A 7,404-nucleotide genomic window follows, 5' to 3' on the forward strand; every position below is an offset into this window, starting at 1 on the left:
GAAACTGTGTTATTTTTTGTGGCCGTGAAAAGAAAGAATAAATTTACTTGAGCACTCTATCACCGGCGCGTCAGCTGTGACGTAACGGCAAAGTATCTTTTTTTCTCTCATATTTGGGAAGCTGTGGCGCATTCCTCGGCGTGCGGCTCGTTAAGGATGCAACGTAGTCCGTCCATCCTAACAGCGACCAAGAACTGACGCCGTCAGAATCTAATGACGTCACGGCGAGATTGTGCGGAAACGTCAAGCCGGCGTCGCCACGCGCCCCTCGTTCCTCCTTTTTCTAGCCTTACGGCAACTGCCTCCTCTTTCAGTAAGAGTGCACCTATTCGGCATCGTACAAGGGTTGCAGGGTCCTTGTTTGAGGCGTCAGCTGGCGCCGCTAGCTAGACAACTACAGAGCTGTACCGCAGCTGTGGTCGTCGCTAGCAAAACTGAAGCTATACACTGTTACACCATTTATTCGTACCTGCGTAAAACAAATAATAATAACAATAAACTTGTAGGCGCGATCCCATTCTTTTAAAGAAATGTGCACGCTGTCAGCATATGTTGTATACAACGCCGAGCTGTACACTGCGACCACGCGATTGGCGCACAACGTAAGCGGCCAACGTAGGCAGCACAGTGCAAAGGCGACAGTGGCGCATGACCGTACTTACGCAGGTAAGACCCGGATCATTCTCTTAATAAAGGGAGAAAAATGAGACAAGTTCGCTTACATCAGAATCGGCAAATTCAACAATCCACAATTACAGAGCTGATTCCGATCCGCCCCACTTCCTGCAATGGTTTTTAACAGCGGAGTTGTTTAACCTTTCGTTCTTCCGTGGAGCGTTACCAGAAAACTCGGCCCACCTGTGCGCCGCCTCGCGTCGCCCAGCAACCACCTGCGAGAGCACCGAGCCACGTAATCTCGTGCCATCCGACGCGCGCAGGGTGGAGTCATGACGTCACAGACGAACGTAAAAGCTCGGAACAGCTAGTGTTCCTGTATATGCGGCAGCATATACAGCCGGCGCGGCGACACACCTCTCGCCTCCTCTACCGGCAGCACGCGTAGTAAGTGCTGCTGCCATGGGAAGACCGAAGAAAGTCCGGAATCTCGAAGAAGAGGCGCCTCACCAGGAAGAGCGCCGTACTGCCAAGAGAGAAGCGATAGCTGCGGCAGAAAAGAATCCACGCCGAGTCGAGGATTCCAAGTTTCAGTCCAGGGAACGCGAGAGTCGGAGCCTGAAGTCTCCACGTCGCCCAGAAAGCGATCCCGGCCTGCGACTGCTCCAAAACCTCCAGCGTCAAGCCCGCCCAGACACGGGGGGTGCGAACGGCCGCTTCCAGCGCGAATTCTCGGCACAGAGTTCGGGTACAGCTGCCGCGTCTGTGACCGGCTCTGGTTCGACGTGAATCTCTCCACGGTGAGCTCGGTGCGGAGCTTTACACAGAAGAGCTCTGCATTGCAAGTGCTTCGCGAAGCCTTCCCCGACGCCACCGACGGCGACGACGGTCGGACGTCGAGGACCGGATCGACGATGATGGCGACTGGTACTGAAGCACTGCGCATAATTAATTGTGATGGACGTACTGTGCATGGCTTGTATGCGTGTGCTTTGCCGGGGCTTGTGTGGCTTACCGGCCTGGCCGTGTATGACCTCGCAAGAACTTGGCGAAACTTAGCAAATCTTGGCATATAACGTCGTGAGACTTGCTTTTTCATACGCTTGGTATGAGCCTAGCCAAGCCATGCATAACATCGCAAAACTTAGCAAAACTTAGCAAAACCTAGCAACACTTAGTCTAGCCAACTTAAGCCATGCTTAACCGCGCAAAACCTTAGCAAAATATTTAGCAAAGGCAAATACTTAGCAAAAGCCGGAACAAGCTCCGCTGTGACCCTGCCTTGCAGCACTAGTACAAAGTGCCCACACTTTTTTTTTCTTTCGAAAGAAAATCGCAGGCAACGTGCAGGCGACCTTCATACTAATGTATTGTTGGTCTCCTAACGCCTCCCGCATGAGCGTTGCGTAAAACAGCGGGCTGCTTCGTTTCCAAACCTGCACGCTCGCGATGACGGTTTGCAGCATGCGGGCATTAACGTCGGACACGCAATAATAAAAAAAAAAAAAACGAACGAAAATACAATCCAACGCGCAGAGACGGGCAGACGGGGGAGCGCATGACCTCCAAGGCGCTGCAGGGGCTCGATGAAGCGAGACCCGCAGCGACCTCGGCGCCGTGTTTTGGAGGCCGGGGCCCGCTTCCGTTATTACGCGAGAGCCTGCGGGCGTAATTAGGAGCGCCGCCGCACGAGGGACCCGCCGTAGAGGAAAGACCGGAACGACAAGACGGGACCCAACGTCGCGAGCGGGCCCAATCTTGCGTGCACGCGTCAGACCGTGCCATGGACTGCAAGATCCGCAACTGGCCCCAGATTCCCGACAAATCGGTTGGCCGAAGCAGCCGAAGCGATAACAGCGAACCTTGCTAGTCTTGTCACATGTAGCGACCAAATACGAAACAACGTCACCAAGAAAGGAAAACAGGAAAATGAAGCTCTTTATTTCTGCACACAACTGATGTTGAATTCCAATGGCGGAGTCGGAGCAGCCGACGGACTCCGCGAGCGAGCACTCGACTCTGGCGCAGAGCAACGCCTCCAGATCCGCGAGTGGAACACAACCTGCGCCGCCGGAGCAAGGCGGAAGCGGTAGTTCCATCACCGAGTTACCCAGGATATCTTGCGTATTATCATTTCACTCCGCTGTTTGCTCCCAGCACCGCTGCACCGGTCACTTGTCTCTTCAGCGCCGTTCACCTGTTGTTCTTTAAAAAGTGCGGAATGGATATCTCGCCAAGCGTGCAGCAGCTTTTGCTTCCTCGCGAGTCGTGACCGGTGGCGCCTCCTAGCAGACAAACGTGATAAAGGAAATACGTCACGCAGAGTTCCGGTCTACTCCGCCGATTTTGGCGGAGCATCTTTTTCTGCTCCACGGACTGACTCCCGCTCTGAATCCCCTCCGACTCTCTCATTGGAACACCTTACTCCCGCCCTCACTCTGCCATTGGAACAAACTTGCTCCGAAACGAGCAGAAAAACTTGCTCCGACTCCGCCATTGGAATTCAGCATGAGACACATCCTGCTTTATCATTTCGCAGTTTCAAAACATACAGGCAAATGAGCACAAGTTAGCGAATTTTTCGTTGGACACCAGGAACATGGATATCTCTGTACTGCCAGAACCGATATTACCCAAATCGCTGTTCTCCCTGTGACTCGGTTGCAAATCAGAAGCTTGCAGCTGTCCGTCATAGTTTACTGATCGGCGCGTGAGTCACGTGATGTCACAGTTATGTGAAGGCTTTTTCTTTTCGAATTCCGAAGAGAAATCAATTGCTAACAACGGTGACTTTCTTTATACCCTCTCCCACCATTCTTTCTCCTTAGCCATCTTCGAAAGAAACATGAAGTAGTGAATAGGCGTACGAACACGAACAGCAAGAAAGAACGCCCTATACTCTATTGCGAATAGCGGCTACGACGAAGCCAAGACGACCCTCATCCGCGAGGAAACGACAACGAGGGAGGCAGAGAGAGAGAGAACACAAGGAAATTAAGTAGCTGTCCTGACGAAGAAAAGCCCCCTTCTGCGGGATTTATCTGCGGCTGGCGACGAATGATCTTGCCAGAGCCGGCAGCCTGGTTACCCAGTCTGTATATTGAACAAAGTCGCAATACTTTTTTTTTTTGGCCTACTATGTCGCGATTTACATGAAGAAAACTGCATTAATTGCCTGGCTATAACACGGCTACCAGAGCAGAGAGAGGTACTGTGAACGCGGTTAGGGCCCACAATCAATGAAACCAGAAGCACGACAAGGACGAAACAAGAGAAAATTGGGCGACCGAGCTAGCTGTCAGGCATTGTGAATAGCAAATCTGGTTTAGTAATTGTTATTCAGTAGAAAATGAGCAAAAGCTGGGACTCTGCACTTTTCCTAAAAAGTCGGGACACCGGGCCGCCATAAGTGTGTGCGGCTAAGCGTCTATGCAGCAGTTACGTTCTAAATTTCGGCGAGTGCGGTGTTAAGAACGGCCCGCTGAGGTGAAAGTTTTGCCAGCCAGTTGCGACAGCGGCGTCAACATTTCCTGGAACGCCACCGCAACCCTCCAGCCACGGCGTCGCTAAGTCTACTGTGTCCGCATTACAATGCGCCACGTCCGCCACTCTGCGTCGCGGGATTGCCGAGATGAATTCGACGAAGCAGGCTTTGTGCCTGAACACGACCCCGCCGACCCGGTCTGCGGTGAACAAGGGAGTCCCCGAGGGAACGTAGTTCGAGGCTCCTTCCCACGCACCGTTCCAGACGTCAGCCCCGAGTTCTGCGAAGACTGTCTGACTTCGGTTGGGGACCGTGAACCTGTGCGTGTGTGTGTGTGTGTGTGTGTGTAATCCCTCGCGCAAAGAGGCGGCTCGTCTACGGTGCCTGGTCGAACGTTTCCCTCGCCTTGGGATCGAGGGAGGACCGAGTGTTTATAAACCGCTGTTGTGCGGCTGCTCAGTGTACTTTCTCTCGCAGTCATGCTAGACTGATGAACTGCAACGTACTGATGTAGATACTGTAATTAAACCCATATTCCGCGTTCTCGATGAGAAGCAGTCGTTCCCTTCAACAACGTCCTCAGCGTGGATAAGTTGGACGACGGCATGGGCTAGCTACCATCTAATTCATGCCCGACTCCAATCTTGACAATTGATTACGAGCGATGGGATTGACCCCCCAATCCTCACAACTGGATGTCAGCGCTGGGATCGTCCTCAAACTCTTACAGCGGCCAGCAGTATACTTAGCCCGTGGACGACAGTATACGAGGGACAGCGCAATCACGCGATGTTTATTGAACGTGCTAAGTTGCACGCTGGCCGCATGCATGAGTAAGTTTGCGCGCACATGCACAATTATTGCCAACAGTTGCATTTATAAGGTAACTTTTTGTAAATGAATCATCAATTTGCAAAGTCCTCACAAGGCCTTGTGGAGCCAGAACCACTAAGCTGAGGCAAATATGTGTCCTGTATACTCATCGTTCCCGTACTGGGCGAACTCCACTCCCTGAGAAGAAAAAAATAACGATAATAAGAGTGCGCGGTTATTAGATTGTAGCTCAACAGACAGAAGGCAAACACAATATTTAAATTTACACAAGGGCTTCTGTAACGGTTCTCGGAGCTCCCACTGGCGCCAGAGTTCCGCCTAGTGATTTCTGTAGGAAATTACACGCGTAGACCTTCCCTCGACAAGCCTCCCGATGGGGCCGCAAGCCGAAGACGACGTTCGATCCAGAGCCAGCGCGATCGGGCGCGTCGACCTCAGACGCCGCATTGGCCCCAAATGGGACAAAGAAAAGAAAGAAAAGAAAGCGGCAGCCCAGGTCCCCGTGTCTCGCCCCTCGCGGCAACCGAAGCCGCAGGCGTCGTTCACTCGTCACGGCCGCGGTGACAGCGGTGCCCGAGCAGTTCCCGTCGTGACTGCGGCTGTTGTGCGCGAGTGCGCGGATAGATCGACCGGGCGGACGGGTTCGGCCTCCTCCCGTCAAACAGGGAGGAGGAGGGAGGAGGAGGAGGGTGCAGAGCATGCGCGCCGAGAGAGGCTGCCTGAGCGGCGCATGGCATCGCGCACGGCGTCCCGTGACAGCGGACGCCAACGGATGACAGGCGCGACAAGTACAAACAAGCACCGACGCTATAGACTACATGGACCAAAGTTGGGCCTGCTGTTGTATACGCCACAATATTATGCGTCCCGAGTCGGGGCTCCGAGGCCTGGTGGGTGCCCGCTTCGCTGGCGGCCCAGCGTAACACGTGCATGCTCATTAAAGAGACGCTAAAATAAAATACTACATCAGTTTAGACTGGACAGAAATCCTATTTAAAATGCTATTTTAATTTGTCCAAAGAGTGAGAGAAAACGCTCACATACAGAAGGAAGTCCCCGTACAGTGTCCTATACTACGGCACCTCGTCTTATATGCAACACCCATCCAAATTTGCAAGTTCTGAATCTAAATCTGAAACACCATACTTCCTCCAATTTTCTTTCTTTTTTATTTCTTTCTTTTTAATTTCGCGCCGTAACATCAGCGCCGATAAGTCAGTTTGACGTCACGGATTTGAAAGTGTTTTTTTTTTTCTTTGCTTTCTCATAGTTTAGCCGCTACGAAGCAGAAAACGTTCTCCCGACTCGCTGTAATGCGTCTTCGGTTTCCGAGTCGACGCGCCGCCAGAATCCACGGTATATGTCGCCGACAGAAGCCTGTGGTGATGCATGAAGGCGGCGTGGCCGCGAGTCTTACGTTCTCCCGCCTTTTCAGGCTCGCCGAACCTTCACCCACTGCAAGACTGCGCTACTTTGGCGTTGCAGAAGCGTAACTTAATAAAACAGCCTACCTTGGCGTTCTTATTGAGTCGAGTACGAAAAGCACACGAAAATGGAGAATGAGACAGCACGACTCGACGACCTGTCACCCGTCCTTAACGCATCCGCGTTCAGTTAATTAATTTAATTATGGGGTTTTACGTGCCAAAACCACTTTCTGATTATGAGGCACGCCATAGTGGAGGGCTTCGGAAATTTCGACCACCTGGGGTTCTTTAACGTGCACCTAAATCTAAGTACACGGGTGTTCTCGCATTTCGCCCCCATCGAAATGCGGCCGCCGTGGCCGGGATACGATCCCGCGACCTCGTGCTCTGCAGCCCAACACCATAGCCACTGAGCAACCACGGCGGGTTTCATCCGCGTTCAGGCTCGTAAGTTCAGCTACAACGATTTGTTGCGCCTCCTACAAAGAACGTTGCATACAGTTTGCAAGTGTACGAAGGCAAATAGCGACAGCAGTTGAGACCAATGAGCCGTCCTTAGTGAAAAAAGCCTAACGATCATCGCGACAAGAGCACAGTGAATGTAGAGGAAAGAAAAGAGCATGTGTCTCCGGGAGCTATATCGTGCAGGCTATAAAACGATCTTAACGCATTACGGGTACCTTAGTTTAAAAAAACAACAAAGAAAATGTGAATTACAGAATACATTCTGAGATAAACATTATTGCACGCGCCATTTTCGAACAAAGAATACACGTATTGATCCCGTGCGCTCTTTGTATTCAAGATAGCAGCGTACGAATTGATATCACGTAAAAGGACTTAGACAATTTGCGTCGCACGTGGTACACTAACGGAAATCTGACTAGAAAGCCGAAAGCAATCGGTGCAACCACTGAAACCCCTTCGTGTCTGTCCCTCTCTCTCTCTTTGCATTGTCTTCCTAGAACCGTGCGATGCAGTTGATATTTTATAGAAGGGAAGGACAATGCGAGGCGCCTTTAACACGCCGCTTAGTCTTATTCG

The sequence above is a fragment of the Dermacentor variabilis genome, chromosome 5 (genome assembly GCF_050947875.1).
Source record: "Dermacentor variabilis isolate Ectoservices chromosome 5, ASM5094787v1, whole genome shotgun sequence".
Lineage (NCBI taxonomy): Eukaryota > Metazoa > Arthropoda > Arachnida > Ixodida > Ixodidae > Dermacentor > Dermacentor variabilis.